We start from the raw sequence: 18,752 nt of genomic DNA, 5'->3' as shown, positions 1-18,752 counted from the left end.
AAATTCTATCCCATTGCCAATATGTCCTCTTAAGGACTTAAATTTCTAAATCAAGGCTATAAGATTTATATAGATAGTGTTATTTATTTTAGCATATAAACCTCAAAATTATGATTCTGAGTAAAAAGGCACAAGTCGCCCCAATCACCCAGATTTTCATCTTTAAAACTGTATCTCATTAAAAAGCATAGAAAAATGGTCTATATATATTTTTCTATTGGCTTATAATTTTCCTTTTAAAGGAACAATGTTTATTCTATCAATTAGATCTTGACCTGGGAAATATTGAGAACAAAAATAAAAGTTGTAAAATTAAAGAACTAAGTAATTAACCTCACTCCTACTGAAGTAGTCATTACAGGTGAGTCCTAAGTGTCTTTGAAATCACCAAAGGTCCCAAATCAATGTGACAAAACAGAAACAGGAAATCAGAGTTTTTGTAAACTGTTGAATATTATAAAAGAGGGTATGTGTAGGTGAAAAGAAAAGAGGTAATTCAAGTAGAGGATAGAATACAAGTAACTGAGTTTAAAATTCAGATCTTACAAAGATAAAGAAGCAGAGCACACTTAGACCCAGTCCCTGCAACGCAGGGACATGAGAAAGAATAGCCAGAGTGCAGGGCTGAAGAGTCCTGTGGTGCCCTGACACTCCCTGGTTTATCCCTGGGTGAAACAAAGTAGACATGCATTTCAATCTAAAGTGTTCTTGATGTTTCATGTGCTTTGGCCATGAGCTGGTCAAAGAAAATTTCAGAGTGATTCCTTGTCTTATCCCATCCTTCGAGATAAACAAAAGAGAGTTCTCATTTAGTGGGGAACCTCAACAGGGGCTTGAAATACTTGAGGAAGCATTTAAGGAGGCACATAACTAGAAGTGAAGTAGTACATTCCGTGAAGCAGTGTCCTGCTAAGCGAAGGTAGAAAAAGGCTTTGCATGTTTAAGAGAAAATGAGTATTCCAGCTTGTTTCTAACAGAGAGTTTGTGGAGGAGAGAAATGGGAAATAACATGGAAAGATTAGATAATGCCAAATCATGCATGACCTTGAATGTCAGAACAAGGATTCTGAACTTTATTTTGTTAACAGTAGATGCCTTTAAAGACTTGCATTTCTGGGATGCAAGTCTATAAAGGCAAAACTGGCAAAGGAGGAAAAAGGGAACTTCTTTCTTCCTTCCCTCCTTTACTTTCTTTGCATAAAGTTGTCTAATGTCACACAAGTAAGATGACATGTAGCTCAGCCAACTGAGCTTTGAATCTTGCTTAGAAAGGCAGTTTCATCTCCTTAAACTTACAGCATGAATTGAGTTGATTTCTAGAGTGTCCCCAACAACAAAGAATATACCGAATGGGATGGGCTAAATAGGTTCTTAAAGAGCACTGTGCTGTCACTAAAAGTAAGACTATTTAATAAAAAGTTTCATTTGAGAAATAATCTATATTTTGGAGTTAAGTTGTATATATTTTATCCCCCAAATTGCATTTATTTCAGGATGTCTCCTTATTAACACCACCCTCATCTACTTTCATCCTCCTACTATTTCTTATCTCTATCAGATTTATCCAAAATTTGTGACTCCAAAATTTGTTGGCTCCTTCTTGTGACAGGAAAAGGAAATTAGCCCCTGATGATGCCAAATATCAGGGAACCTCATTCAGTTCAGCTTGAAAAATCACAAGTCACCATTTTTTCACTGAAATCAGTTTATGGAGAAATGTTTCTATCCACTCATCTTTTAGCTTTTCAGGTTTGAACATGTGAAGTTTTCAATTATGATTCATACCAGTAGTGGGATTTTTAGAACATCCCCAAGCCCCTTAAATTGGTTTCCTTCTCACCCTCTCCCATCACCTCCTTTCCTACTGAGATTAAGGAATTTATAAAATACAACCTGTTACTGCCAGGAGGGATTACTACTATATATTATCACTCACAGCTCATTAACCTCGAAGCCCTGCTAACTAAGAAAATCCTCTCTAATGAGGTTTCCCTTGACTGCACTAAAGAACAAAAGGTCTAAAAGTTTTCCCCATTACCAATGTTCCTCAAATTATTGCACTGTAATTAAAATGTAACTTTGAGGCCAAAGGAGAAAAAAGATGTTTTAAATTTGATTTAAAGTCTAAAAAAGACCTTGTAAAAGAGTTCTGCATTGTCCTTTGGTAGCAGCTAAACCATATAGGAAACCATTCAGTTTGGGGCAGCTGATTTTTCGCAGTATATTTGGATTGTACCTACATCACTCAAGAGAGGTAGACATGGATCCATATCATTCAGACAGAAATAGTTCTGTAATATAGAAGGTAAAAGTAAATTTCTCACCTCAGTGATCTAAACAGACTCCTTCTTTTGGTAAAGTAATCCCTTAGATAATAACACAAGTCTACTATCTTTTACGGAGAAAGACCTAGAAACCAGAATTGGGATTAATAAATTGATGGGTCTTAATGTATTTCTTATTCAGAGCCCTAGAGTCATGTTACCTGAATGGTTGTATCACTGGAATCTTAAGGAGTAGAGATGTAGATAAAACAAACAGAAGGAGCTGTGTTCCCAGGAGAAATTTATAATCTGGTGAAGTAGCTAGAATTAAGTATCCTCACTTCTGAGCTTTGAGTTTTTAAATGCCCAAAATGTAAATAATAATTACCTCCTTTAGCTTTCTTGGAAGCCTGATTTATGTGTGTAGCACATCCTCAGAGGAAGAGACTAAAGAGTTAGGGACTCTTAGTCTGGAAAATGAAGGCTGAGAGGAGAATAAAACTACTGCTTCTAAAATGGTGAAGGGACCAGCTTGAGGGAATACAACCTTGACCACTGAATCCTGGAAGACTAATTAATAAGCTGAGATTCTCTTGCAACTCAAACAATTTAAATTTAAAACATTAAATATGTCTTACTCCACAAAGGAAGAGTAAATACATGACATTCATTAAGCAAAAAATCCTTGCAATTTGAAAAAAGAGAAAACTTCCAAATTTGGGCCATACTCTCATAACAAGGTTCTAAAGGGTACTAAAATATTTAGGACACATCCCTGATCTTAGCATTCAGGTCAAGAAGAAAAACCTATGGACCATCCTATGGTGCAGCAAGAAAATTCTGGGTTATACCCTTGGAACTGCAGAAATGGTCTGTTAAGAGATAGTGCTAAAGCAATACAATGAGAGATGTCTTCACCATGTGCTCATGAGGGGAAAAGGTAAAAATTGAATAAGCAGAAACCATGCTAAATTCTAATCACTTATACCACTGGCTTCATGCACACAGGTTCTTTAATCAAAACAATTTTTTTCAAAGTACAAATAGGTAATGAAAGTTGAAAATGAAACTTGTCTCCTGTCAAAGAGCTTGCAATTTGTTTCATTTTGTTAAAAAGTGGATTGTGAAACCCAAAACATTCATTCGAGTCCTAGTGTTAGTGCTAATTTATACTAATACAAGAAACTGCTTTGTCCACATTGGGCTAAAATTTCTTTATGCTTTATTAGAGATAATAATACCTATCTTCCTATATCACCAGATAAATTTAAAAACTAAATACAATTAAATACAATTAATCTATACATAATTAAATAAATTTTAAAAGAAAAATGCAGTTGAGATAAAACTGACATAGAAATTTTAAAAAACAAAACTAAAACTAAATATAATAAACACTATGGAATACTTTGAAATGTAAAAGACACTCTACAAACACTATACAAATGCAAAGTGTACCTGTTAGTAACATTATTATTGTATTTCAGAAATTTTCCTTTTGCTCTACTTATGCAGGTATTTTATTGAAGGACAAAAGAAAACAAAACCACAACTACAACAAGCACAGAGACTTTGCGTGCTATTCCTATACTTTTAAAAAAGTAAGCAAATGTTTATGACAAATTCAGACTTGGAATTCTAGGAACTATGAATACCTGAAACTTACCCTGGGTAAACCTAAGGTTTATGAGGAGAGTCCAAATAACTCTTTAGTTAGAATGAATAGAATAACTTGTTAGACATAATGTATTCAGAGCTGCCATTTTGCCATTGAGCCCTGGTGCATGATGTAAATACTAGGGATTTGATAGGATGGGACTTCTCCATCAGGAATGGAAAGCGCCTTCACCAAGCCCAGGACTGTATTAGGTACCTAGAGTGATTCTGTAACAGTAATCATGGTCCTTGACTCATAGTTGTTTTTAATTTTCTATAGAAACAGCCAACCACCCCCAAATGATTAGAATCTGATATAAGAAAGTGTGCAATTGCATACTAGTCTTCGTAAGATAAATTTTAATGAGTTAGAGAGGAAGAAATTTTGAGAAATTATAGACAGCTAGGTAAACTCCAAATGTTTATATTTCTAACTCCTTACTTTCCCTTTTATAATGAGTTGTGGCAGGAGGCAGATGCCCAGCTGGGGTATTTCCAAGCCCCCTTGCACGCAGGGGGAGCTGTGTGACTAGGAGCGGAATGCAGGCATGCCTTCTTCCCAGTCTCTTACACCTGCCACCAACTGGCGTTCAGCGCAGAACCCATAAGTTAATAAGAGAAGGTGGAGTCACAAGGCACAAGACTCCTTGACCTCTGGATCACAGCCCAGAGGAAAGCCACCTGTAGACAAGAAACACCTGCACCAGTCTCCTGCCTAAGTCAGAGGTTATCTTTTACCATGTTAATCTAGCATATTTTGGAGGTTTATTTGTACAGCAGCAAGATTCCCCTATTTCATTGGTTGTTAAAAACAAAATAAGTTGGACATAATTGTTCATTAAATAGAATTCCCAAGATAAATTATTCCAAAAAGTTAATTTTCACAGAGCAAACAAGTATGAGCCAATTTACCAAAACTGAGAGTTTGAGGGAACTATTTCTTCCATAAAATGAAGGTATAACTATAGGGATTAAGATGATTCAGACAGAAATTAAGAAATGGAAGTCTAATCCAGAATTTAATTACTTTAACAACTTTCTGAGTAGGGTGTAAAGTAGAAAATTCTCAGTCAGCACAATGGCCCTTGTTCTAAGTACCAGCCAAGGCTCCTTCTGAAGTATGATTCCAGTGCCCCTTTGAAAGGCTCCTGAGTCCTGGAGAGAGGGGTAAGACTGACACTGAATGAAGAGTTTAGGGCAAGATCCAAAGCACAGATGTCGGAAAAAAAAGCAAAGCACAAAATCTGAATGATACATTACACAATATCAGGGGCAAGGGGTGGGAAGGTAGATTTTGTTTTAGGAACAGTTTTTCCAAGACAATGAGTGCTGCTTCCCCTGAGGAAAAACACTGAAAGGGAATAATGGTAGTGGGTTTGAGCCCTTTTAGTGCAGGACCCAAGAAGTACCTCACGTCTGCCTGTGTCTCACACAACCAGCTCCATGTTAGCACTGACCCGGAATATTGAATACTTAAGGAGCCCTTGCTAGTTCTGGAGAGCTTCTCACTGCTTGATCATAATCAGCCCCAGGAATACTGTCTGGATTAACAAACTATTGATTAAAATACAAGCTAGATATACATACATATTTTTATATAATCATACATATGTATGTACATACATTCATATACAGGTATGCTGCTTATAATATTTCTTTCAGTTTTAAATCATTTTCTGGCATTTCTCATAAATACAAGGTCATGCTCTTTTGCTGGCAAAGTGTATGATACCACACACATATGCACACACACATTATTAACTGAGCATACTTAGTCTCCAGAAAGCTGCTATAACTTGGCATTGCGTGTTTACCAGTTAGAACAGATTATTGTTATTTTTCTCTGTGGCAAATATTTGCTCCGTGGTACAAAAAGGTGTGAAAGCAAATGCTGGGGAAAACCACAAAGTCCTCTATGAATTTGTACAGTTGCCCAAAGAGGACGCAGGTTTTTCAGGCTTTATGTGTAACGATGCTGAGCTAGTCTCAGGAGAACAAATTATTTGTGGGGATATCAAATTCACCCAGCCTAGATGCCATAAATTGTTTGATTCTTTCAGCTCCCTGGAAAGTGGAGGATGGGGTACTTTCACCGAGGGGGGAATACAATATTCTCAAACAAAATGGTATTGATGCTCTTTCTGATACACACACACACAAGCATACAATTACAGTCTCTTTTCTTTTCATAATTTTTCCATTAAAAGGGCAGGAGAAATCCTAAACATCTGTGAAGGAGGCAACTGCTCAATGACGTGAAGACCTTAAAATATATTTTTACTTTCACTTTAATTGACACATGCTCCAATCTTTTCTACACATCTTAACCTTTATCAGTGTTGATATCTTCTAAAATGGCAATAATATAGACATCTGCCCCCACCCCTATCAGTGTACCTCACAGCATTGTTGTAACTTTGAAATGAGATAAGACAGGTACAAATTCTTGTCAGTTTTCACTCTTAGAATTGGGATACATGACTGACTACTCTTGCTCAGGCAGAGAATATGGACTGCAACAAATCAAGATGTAGTCTCAGTTATTGATTTTATGGAAATGAAACCATGTAAATGTACATGAAGGAAATAAAATTATTTAATGAATAAAATATCTCAAAACTTAATAGCTTCAAAAACATTACATGTATCACTTCTGTTACTGTGGGACAGGAGACCAGGAAATGATTAGTTGAATCCTTTGCTTCAGGGTCTCTCACGAAACTGTTATCAGGGGTTGGGGTCTCATCTGCAGATCACCTGCAGAAAGATCTACTCCCAAGCTCACTGACCTGGTTGTTAGGAAGACTCAGGTCTTTGTAGACTGTTGGACTCAGGGCTGCAGTTCATTGCTGGCTATTGGCTAGAGATTGCCCTCAGTTCCTTGCCATGTGGGCTTCTACAACATGACAGCTTGTTTTATCAAAGCCAGCAAGACAGCAAGTCTACCAGCAGAATGGAGGTCCCAGTCTTATATAGCTGAATCACATAAGTAGCATCACATCACTTTTACCACATTCTATTCATTAGAAGCAAGTAACCATGTCTATCCCACACTCAAGGGTGGAGAATTGCACAGGACATGAATACCCAGAATCAGGGATCATTTGAACCATCTCAGAAGCCACCTGTGACAAATAGCATAGTATTATGATAAAATCACAATCATAATACCACGTTTTTCTTTCTAAAATTCACTTACTGCTAGAATTAAGCAAATTTAATGTTACATTTCTTGTCTAACCAATGCAAATTTGGAACTATGATTGTTTTTCTATGTTCAAATTCTGAACTCGTAGTCTATACATAAAATTAAATCAACAAATAATTATAATGCATTCACTAGCAAAGAGCCACAGTGCTAGAGGCTATAGAGAAGTCTAGTACATAAGGCAGTGTTCCCACCCTCATCAAGTTATAACTGAGAAGGAAATTGAATTTTATATATTTTTAAAATTAAATAATAGTATAAGATGTTTATAAATCCTAAGCCTCTACAAGGTAAGTTGAACAAAAAAGCAACAGAGATATTAAATGCTGTGATTTCCAGGGGTAGAATAATAGGGTAGAATAGTCTATGAAACTCCTTGGAAGGGAGAGTATTATATGGCTAGATTATCAGACTATTTTGTATTTTAAAACAAGTGGACAAAGAATATCCCAGATGAGATATGATATGTATACAAAAGCAGCCAGAATGAAAATGTGCACAGTACCTTAGGGAAAACAGTGGAAGGACCATTTTAACTCCATCAGAGGGGTTATGCAATGGGGTAGTAGAGAGTAAGAGAAAGTTAGCACAAGTCCAGGTTGTGGAATATCTTAGAAATAAAACTACAGAATTTGGCCTTAGGTCTTTCAACATTGTGGAACTACTAAAGGTATTGAGATATTAGATGTCAAGGTAAATTTTAGGTAGCTTGAATGGATACTACTCTGAAGGATGAATGGTTATTTGCATGAGAATAACGAAGATTTTTCTGTAAGTACAGGCATAGCATAGTGTTAAGAAAGGTGATTTTTTGTGTCAGGTTGACTTGAGCGTAAAATGTGGCTATGCCGTTTAGTGGCTGTGTGATCTTGAAAGTATGTATAATCTGTATAATAAGGCTTACTTTTCTCATCTGCAAAATGGGGGACAAGGGCTTCCCTGGTGGAGCAGTGGTTGAGAGTCTGCCTGCCGTTGCAGGGAACACGGGTTCGTGCCCCGGTCCGGGAAGATCCCACATGCCGCGGAGCGGCTGGGCACGTGAGCCATGGCCGCTGAGCCTGCGCTCCGCAATGGGAGAGGCCACAACAGTGAGAGGCCCGCATACCGCAAAAAAAAAAAAAAAAAGGGAGACAATAGTTGTATCTACCTTTTATTATATCATATAGTAAACAAAAAGATGGATTCTAGGATCTTAGTAAAATATGTGAACTAAGTTCTTAATAATTGTCACTTAGATCACCGTCCTCCTCCTCATTATTATTAATATAATTTTAAAGAGTTAAGCAGAATTAAACACTAAGGAGGTAGACAACTAAAGAATTATACATTAGGCAGACAAAATTCAGTTTTCTATATGTGAGAACTCAAGCATTAATAACCTAAATAGAAACTAAAAGATGACACTCACACCTGACTTTTTTAAGTGGAAAGAATGTGTACACAGTGCCAGATGGAACTTGGTTTAGGTTCTAGCTCTGCTGATTATCAGCTGGGTGATGCTCAGGCCGTCTCACCCATCTCAGTTCCTTCTAGGGCATTATTTTGTTTTCCCCAGTTCACAGGAGTCAAAGAGGTCTCACTACACTAAGTAAAGTGTTGTTAGTAGAAACTAGGAGAGTGAACTATTTGAATTTGACATAAATCTGAATCTTTCTCAAAATCAGTGGAAGCATATATCTCTTGATGAATTCAGATGTTGTTACATAAGTAAATATTCATTGTTTATGGATTGAGATTGTGACTATATCTTTTGTTTTCTTACATATGTTTGGTTTTCTTTTCTTTCTCTTTTCCTTTTCCTAGTAGTGTGGTTTAACCCAAAGCTCAAAATGTTTTAAGCCAGATAGATCATGTTACTTCTTTGACAGCTTTCTTCTTTCTCTTATGTACTTTGAAATGTACTTTTAGGAATAGGAGTTAAGAAGAGGCAGTTTGTTGAGAATGAAAGAGGGTAAGAAGAGCAAGTAGGATGGTTTCCCTTGATTATAAAGTTACCATCTCAGGATGCTTGGTGTAAGTAGATTTTGGCTTTTGGTGTGCTTTTGTAAACCAGTGTAGTTGACTGGGTTTCAAATTTTGAAGTGCAGTGTTAGCCAGAAATAGAATAAAAAAGTGTCATCCATGGTCAGCAGCATTATTGAAAACATAGCCACCCCTCTGGTACTTCCTTCAGCCTATATGTAGTAGAAACAAGGGTCAGACTGAAAGCTTTATGGAATGTGGAATTGCTTTTACTATAATTTGACACAAAAAGGAGGTTCTCAAATGGCATTTCTGTTATAGCTAGTTTGAGTAGATATTAAAGAACAGACAATAAAATGCTTTTGCTTCACCATCTTTGATACGTGATTGAATGTCTAAATCACTATACTGGGTCCACTAAATAATAACTATGATGTTCAATACAGTAATTAATGAGAAATATTTTTATTTAAGTTTAATATTCCAATGGAAATAGTTTTCCATATTCAAGTGATAAGGTTAGTCTTCCTGCAGCCCTATGTTCTTTATCAAAACTGAAAAGAAGTTCCTGTATAAAGTTTATCCCATCACTGTTTGTCAGCCACGTGGAAGGTGAGAGTATCTTGTGACATATCAGGGGAAAGAAAGTTGTCAAGACTACTAGAAGAAAATATTTAAACTGAGTGTTTACCAAGTAACTCAGCATAAGTATGTGGCAGAAATCTCAACAAAACTTGTTAACTAGAATTTCACAGGCCCACACAGGGAAGTTAAATAGGTAAAATCTGTACTCTTTTTTTTTTTTAATTTATTTTATTCAAGTATAATTGATTTACAGTGTTGTATTAATTTCTGCTGTAAAGCAAAGTGATTCAATTATATATATATATATATATATATATATATATATACACACACACACACACAACCTTTTTCATATTCTTTTCCATTATGGTTTATCACAAGATATTGAATATAGTTCCCTGTGCTAATCAGTAGGACATTGTTGTTTATCCATCCTATTTATACTTGTTTGCATCTGCTAATCCCAAACTCCCAATGCATCCTTCCCTCCACCACCCTCCTCCTTAGCAACCACAAGTTTGTTCTCTATGTCTGTGAGTCTGTTTCATAGATAAGTTCATTTGTGTCATATTTTAGGTTCCAAATATAAGTGGAGAATCTGTACCCTTGATGTGTGAACTTCAAGTCAGTTTGTCTCTGCTGTAGCTTTCTCCATCACTTCCTTGATTATGTTTCTGAACCGAGTCTGTGAGCCTCTCCAATTCCTTCTCATATCTAAATTAGTCTTCTTACCTCTATTTATATTTACTATAAAACTTTTACTCAAGATTATATTTACTGTGCTTTCTACTTGTGCCAGGAACCTGAACTAAACAATTGTCTATTTGGTTTACCATTTGATACTGTTTTTTCTAATCCTTAACTGTTCCCCAATGTCTGAGAGTCATTTTGTTAGTTATTACAAGAAATGAAAAATGTGAATAATTCCAGGCACAAGAAACAACAGGAGACAATACATGGGTGGTGGGATAAGATGATGTAACTGAGAGGTAATTCACCTGGTTTGAGATGACTAAGCCAGAAATATGGTGGATGACTTGTATTACCCCTCACTATCTCCACATTATAATGATATATTGTGGTGGTTTGATTTAGCTTAGAATAGTTGGGCTGACTTACTTTTCTTGAATTTGTTCAGAGGTTGGAAGTACATCACAGCATTCTTTTCATAAATGGTTAAGATACAAACTCATTACACTATATTTTTTGTACTAAAAATGTCACCTTGATATTATCTGGGTCCTATTTTCCAACATGTCCTTTTAAAATTGTTTGATACGATGTCAGTTGAAAATTCCAAAGTGACTTTGGTGGCTATTTGCTATCTGGATATCCCATGGACGTCTTTGTCAATAGGAAATTTTTTTTCCAGGAAGCTAAGGTTAGAACCTCAATCCTGTTGGAAATACCTTAAGATAATTCTAAAGATCAAGGATTGATGAATCAGGAACAATTTCAGGGACAACTTACCTATGGAACTAGAAATTCTGAACTAAGAAGAAAGCATTCTGTTTATGCCACTGGATAAAAGTATGCTACCAAAAGGAGCAGAGTTTTACAGCTTTTTAAAGCAATGTCTTGAAATCAGCAGATAAAAGGCTTTTCTAAAGAAGTAAGTATCATTGTTTTCCACCAACATTAATGTTTGTGGGAAATTTATTGCAAAACTATTGACAATATCTCCTTTCCCTGAATTTGCAAGTCTCATTGATTCCTTCCATTTGGTCAGTGTATACAGAATCAAATGGAAACTTTTACAGCAGTCTGCTCTATATTTTAAACCATTTTTTCACCTTTTTCATCTGATTGGAAAATATAGTGATTTCAAGTCACTGTCAGCAGATGCTGTCCACAAAGTGCAAAGATTAGTTCTGTGCCTGACAGCACCCTCAACCCAAGTCCAAAGAAGAATTCATCAAGGCCTTCCACCATTCCAGATTTACAATGCACATTAGTTTAAGAGAATTTTTAATTCTGAAAGAATTGCTTGAACATGTATTACAATGGTCAGCAAACTTTCCTGTAAAGGACCAGATAGTAAATATGCAAATATGGCATTATGGACCATATAGCTTAGTCCCGACTACTCCACTCTGCTATAGTAACACAAAGGCAGCCATCAACCACAGGTAAAAAATGAGCATGATCTTGTTCCCTCCCAAAAAAAAAACCTTTATTTATAGGCACTGAAATTTGAACTTCATAAAATTCTCAAGCATCATGAAATATTATTTTTCGTTTGTTTTTTTTCAACCATCTAAAAATGTAAAAGATATTATTAGCCTGTGGTTGTATAAAAACAATCAGTTTTCACTTGTGGGTCGTAGTTTGCCACTCCCTTATGTGTTCTAATGTGGTATATTAAAATTTTCTTGCTCTAGCGCTTATGGCAGCTGTAAAAAATTAACCAATTTAGGTACATTATATAATAAAAAATGAGAATTATGACTGTGCACAAAAGTAATGTGTATAGGTAGAAATGAAGGTATGACTCAGAACCCTCAAGAGGCTGAATTTGTTACCTCACTCAGTCTTCCATCTCTAGACAAGTACTGTTACCCAAGGATTATATAGTCTTCTTCCAAAGACCATTGTCTTAGTGGTTCACCTGAGAGAGAAGAACTCCCTTAGGTTCCAGAAGAAGGAAAATTTGTATGGTATAATGTGAAGAATATCTCTCTTGGATTTAGTCTTTCTTCAAAAAGTAAGACATACCCTTTGTTCTCCAGCAGGGTTCTTATTTTGGGTTCAAACTAATGTCATTCCCTTCAGTTGATTATTTTGTAAAATGAACATATGGCTTAGTTTTCTTCTTAAAAAATCTCTATTTTATGATTAAGTACTCATCAAGGTGACCTTCTTTTGAATTCCTATAGATTTTGTCATTTATAGTCTATATTATTTATTTGGCAAACTGCCTGGTATTGCCACGCTGTAATAAGGATAACACAAATGAACATGCCTAACACAAGGTTGGTCACTCAGCAAATGTTCAACAAATGTGTCTTAATTTTTATCCTGACAGCAGTGTATCCCAAGTATTCAACAGTGTGTATTTAGCATAGCTTAAGGAATTTCTAATGTTGATGACAATGAAAGAAACATTCCAAATTCTTTAACATAAACAATTTAATTGTGTGCTTGTGTGTGTTGTGTGTATGTGTTGTCAGAGGAAAGACATAACATAAAACAGTCTGGTGGAACGGTGACCTTTCCTTTCCATTTTCCATGCCTATTATTGTCCAATGAGAACAATCCTTAAAAGGGAATTTGACATATATTTATTTTAGGGTCAGTTTAGCCTTTTTTTTTTTTTTTCTCTAGTCCCAATCTCATAGCCTGAATGTAATAGTCATAAAACAGTTTATTCTGATCCTTGACAATGTTATACTATAGATTACAATGGAGTAATCTATAGAAGACTAGAAAAAAAAGTTAACAAAAAAAGGACTTTCTGTATCAAATAGAGAATTTTTTTGAGTTGAGGTTTACTTCACAGGTTTTCTGTCAGTGTTTCTACATTTCTGTGGCTGCTCTTTGCTTTTATTCTACAAATAGGACAGAGTTCAGAGAAGGTCATAGTCTTGCTTTTTGCCCAGTCTAAGTATATTTCTGGATTATAATTGGTCAAGAATCCTACACAATTTCTAGATTTGATAAACTAAATTTCAAGACAAAAAAGAAACAAATAACATATGAAAATAAAGTTTGGTCAGGCAAATTATTTTTTTACAAGGCAAAAATAATATTCTATGCTTTACAATTTTTTTCTTGGCTACATAGTTATCAGGCTCAAGTATGAGAAGAAACAGAGTAAATGTTAATGGAGCCTTATCAGAAGACATTAGAAGTGAAAAACTATATGCTTTTTTAGTATACTGCAAATGCAAATGTTGTGAAATCTGTAAAGAGTTGGAGGAAATCGAAAAATTTATCTTGCCATCTTTTAGGGAATAATTATGGGTAAATTAAGAAAACCAATTAAGATATAAAAACAGCAGGCTTGATGGTTTCAAGGCAAGACATAGCAGATAAAAGTTTCAGGGAGAGATAGAAAGATCTCTTAGCTTGCAACAAAGAATAGCATATGAAGTTTGTCAGCTTTAGCAGAAACTAATAGAAGGTGAAAGTGTAAAAAATGAAATGATCAGAGAAAATGAACATGGACCTTCAGAGTAGCTTCCTACTCTTGGGAAAATTTTCCTGTAGTTAATGGACAGCTACAAAGAGAAAGATACAAAGAACAAAAGTTGTATTAAGGATAAATGTTTTGGCAAACATCCAAGAATCAAATAAATTAGAAACATCCAAGTGTACCACCTAGGAGTTATGTTTCTTTTCCTCAAAATCATATCAATCTTTTGAAAAAACAGAAAACAAAGGATCAAAATATGTTCCAAGTCTTCTCCAATAAACAATATGTAAATGTATAACCCAGATCACCACCTTTATTTATAGGTTTGTGGCTGATTGTACAAGCTAAATCAATCCAATTTGAAAAACCTGTGCTAGAAATCTTATTGCTATTTGAACATTCCCCGTGGTAGATTAAAGATAGCCATGCATTATTGGATACTGCTCCCATTAAGAAATGGAGGGTCTGTGCTTTTGAATCTGGGCAGTTTCTGTGACTGTTTCACCAAGAGAATACAGAGAAGCGATGTTGTGTCAGTTTCTGGGTCCGATCTTTAAGTAGCAGATAGCTTCAATTTCCTGTTCCTCGATCTTAGAGTCCTGAGCCATCAAGTGTAAATCCCAACTACTCAGTTGAACAGAATACTGAGAAAAGCCCTGAGATTCCATGCAGGAGAGAGGCTCATATGAGCCAATTTTCCAGCCATCCCTGCTCTGGTGCTAAGCCTGGCTGTCCGTTTAACATCAGCTGAGCCTTGACATGTTCCTGAGGCACAGAATGATAAGATGAAATAAAATCATTATTTGAAGTCATCACGTTTGGGGGTTACTTCTTACTCAGCAATAGACAACTAAAACTAACTTTGTTTCTGGAAATGGAGTGCCACTGTACACAAATCTAAACTATGTGCACTGCAGGCTTGAGAAAAGAGGTCCCCCTTCAGGAAGTGGTCAAAAGATTGTCATGGCAATTTCCTATGGCAACATGGGAAATAGAGAGCCCTGATGAAGTCATGGATAGATTTCACTGGATAGATTTTCAGGAAAAGACATAGAAATTGCCAACTGAATTTTTCCAGCTGCCTAAGATAAAATACGAGAAAAGAATTTAAGTACTCATTAAGTTATTGAGCAGAATTTAGAGGAAATATAAAGAACCCAAGAGTTGATGGGTTGGAAATAGGAATGTTTCTCATTTCTGGTCTCTACCAGAAAATAGATTCTCAAAGTAAGAAATGGCTTTAGGCAAATACCAAATACAGTGGACTATCAAAATAGAATGGCCTAATGCCATTCAATGTTTCCATGAATTGACTGTGAGACCTTATTGTTTTAGACCTCAGAAAGATTTAAGGGTATGACTAATAGGGCATCTAATATTCGTAAGGGCGTGTTTTGTAGTTAAGCAATAGGGTTTCTAAGAATATTAAAGAAGTTGTTCCACTGTAGCCTATTTGGGGTCCAAAAGAGTCCCAATTGATAATATTAGCTTTGAATAGATTTTATTTGATTCATAGAAACTCTCCTAATTCTTTTAAAGTAATTAGCTAACATGGACTAAAAAGTACAGAAATAGGATGAAATGAAAAAAAAGTCTTTTGAGCACCTAATTCTCTACAACAAAAGAAACTTAATAAAACCACTTAGCTGCCAAAATGGAGTATTTCTGATGGAAAGTAAAGGGTGATTCAGAATGTAAAGCCAAAGCCGTGGTGAATCATTTCCAGAGAATAAGACTGAGAACTAATCAATGAACTGACAGCATGTACCTAGCTATGATTCAAAAATGCTGTAAGCCAACGACTTTTATGTATATCCTAATACTTCCTTTACTCAATGGAAAGGTCTGCTGTAGTTATCCTCTCTCACATGATATGTTATGGATGTAGGGTCAGATAACTTTTCTTTAAAATCATGAGACTTGGAGTACAACTTCTATGCTGCATGGAAGCTCCAGCAGCCCCTTGGGGAAGCTCTTTTGTAGAAGAACAAAGACCACCATTCTAGATGTCAGCTGACAGCCAACACCAACTTTCTAGGCATGCATGTAAACCATTTGGAAATTGATACTTTAGCCTCAGTCAAACTGCCCAGCTGATGTCCTGTAAAGCAGAGATGAGCCATCTCCACCGAACCCTGCCCAAATATAAGATTCATTAATAAAACAATGTACTGGCATAATATTAAGCCATTGAGTTTGTCATATAACAATAAATAATCTGCAGAGTTTTCTGAGGTAGAGGAGAGAACAAATCTGCTGTCTCCAGGATTATAAGCAGACAGGACAAGAAAGAAAGTCATAAAAATGGACAGATCTCCACATAAACAACACAAACATGCAGTTGAAGAAGTAAGGGAAATAAGTGAGGTGTTGATATCAGTGTAGATAACATGACAGTTACCCATGAATACAAGAACAAGATATAATAGATATAAGATGATTCAGAAGTTTCATAACATTATAGATAAAAGGCATTACTATGGCAAAGTTGAAACTACTACGTTAAATGGTTCTCATATATCTCTGAAGATCTGAGTATCTGTAGACAATAGATTCTATCAATATTGGATGCAGCAGAGTAGAGAAGCCTCTAATCTGAGAATGGATAGTCCTTACTAAAATAAAGGGGGGAAAAAGAATGTCCAAGAAGGAAAGGTATTATAAGCAATCCTGGGGCCAAAATGCATTTGGTTGTAGGTGGAGGAGATCACTCTTGTCTTGAAGAATACCATTTCCTTAGACAGATGATAAGAAATTATCTAGGAGAAGAAATTATATAAAATCTACTAGTAAACAAGGTGGAGGCTTTTGAAATTCATGAAAAATGAAAGTGAATTGGGTCTGTATACCAGGATAACATAAAATGTACTGTACCTAGGAGTGTAAAGAATAGACTTATTTTATATACAATATAGCTTCTGCCATTATTTTCTGAGGCTGTCACTTGGAGGATTAAGAAAATATAAGAGAACAAAATGAACTACAAATATAACTATATTGCTTTAAAAATTCTGAATCTTTGAAAAAAAAGCTTCTCCCTGATAATTATGGTAATAGAATCTCAGAGAAGAATGCATGTCTCTTCATAGCCACGTTCCTCTGGGGAGCAGACATGTCCTGTACTCTCCCCAGCTAAGGTTAATTCTATTGGGCAGCTGGATTTTATTTATCACTTAATCTGAAGTATATTTGAAGGGAGAATTAAGGGACATACTTTACGTAAGATTGTGTTTAAATACAATCAAGGCCAGTATGGAAAGTAAATGTAAACACAAATGACATGTGTTGACAATAGTCACTTTGAACTCATTGAGCTCTTTTAGGAATAATAGGCCATGCAAATAGTCTCTCACTGAAATTGCTGTATATCTTTAGTTTAATAATAGATGGAATGAAAAGGTACTCAGTTAATTTAGAACATAAGATTCAATTACTGAAAATAAAATGAATTAGTTTTCTATTTATGAAACTACTCAAGGTCCTGATCTAAATCAACTAAACTAGAAGAATCTAGATGCTCATGTTTTTATCATGTTTTTTAAAAAAATCTCATAAAAAACACATTAGACGTAGGATAGTGATGGTACGTGAGTAAGTTGGAAGGAAATGGTTCTGTATCTCCTATCCAGTGTCATATTTGTATGGTCCAGTCACTCAAATTAATGTGTACTGGGTATCAAATATTCCCACATTCCTTCTCCAGTAGCTATGTTCCATCTAGAATTCCATCTTCCTTGCTCTCTATACCCTTAAGTTTTATCCATAAGACACAGCAAATGTCACTAAACTCTGAGAGGCCTGTTCTGGCTACTTGTTTTTGTGGGATTATTTTTCTCTTCTAAAAACCTAGAATACTATCACACATATTATGTATATGTCATTAATATTTATAACTTTGTATAATTATTTGATGGTTTTGAGTATGCATCATCTTCCCAAAGACACACAAGCAACAAATATTTCTGAAATGACTAAATGGCCAACAAATAGAAATGTACTATAATTAACCAATCAGGAAATATTTACTGAAAAATCTACTATATGAAATTACCAGATAGAAGTTGTTTTCTTGTCAGAATTCTTATCTATATCAATAAATGCATGATTCTGTAGTAGTGAATTTTCTTCACAGCCTGAGGGATACTAGACATAGTCTTTTTCTCCGAAGATCATCAGTTTGAAGGGTATAAATGTTATTTTATTGGTGTTTTAATTTTCTTTTTTTGATTATTGAGAGGATGAACATTTTTAATGTTCATCCTCTCAATAATATTTATCATCATTCTCCATTCTACTCCATAGAGGAGACAAACATTACATTTTATGATTGTATTTGAGAGAAAACACATCCTTCTCCATTTCTTGTTATTTTTCCCATACTCTAGGTTTTCATTAGATCTGGTCAAGAAAGACCAGATGCCCCCATAAGACTCACTACTCTTATGACTACAAGTTTCCCATGAGTCTCTGAGAGCTCATCAACTTTCACTGTCCCGTGAGCCCTCTTCGTTTGATGTGTATTTCGTGGATTTTACCAGTTTTCAGAGAATAAGATTGCCTCAGAGTTAAAGTCAAATGAATGTGCAAAATTTCATGCAGGAGAATAATTAAGTCAATACTAGATAGCTTAAAAACAACCTTGAACATGGGGGTGGAAAGAAAGATGAATATGTTAGAAAGAGAAGTAAGCACCTAAAGCACCTAAAAAAAGTTATAATTTGAACATCTAGAAAGAAGCTTAAAATTTAAATTTACCATTGGTGGATTATGAGCCTAGGCTCCCTTTTGTGTTAAACAGTGACCATTTTAGTGCCTGGCCAAATTTCCCCACAGGGCTTATTGCAAGGTTCCAATGAGAAAACATCATAAAGCTGCAAAGTCTCAGAACTTAAATATATGTTAGACATGATTAAGTATTGAATGATTAAAGCAAAATCATGGG

Source organism: Grampus griseus (genome assembly GCF_964374135.1).
Source record: "Grampus griseus genome assembly, chromosome: 12".
NCBI lineage: Eukaryota > Metazoa > Chordata > Mammalia > Artiodactyla > Delphinidae > Grampus > Grampus griseus.
The sequence above is the reverse complement of the archived record's forward strand: the minus strand, read 5'-3'. Positions refer to the sequence as shown.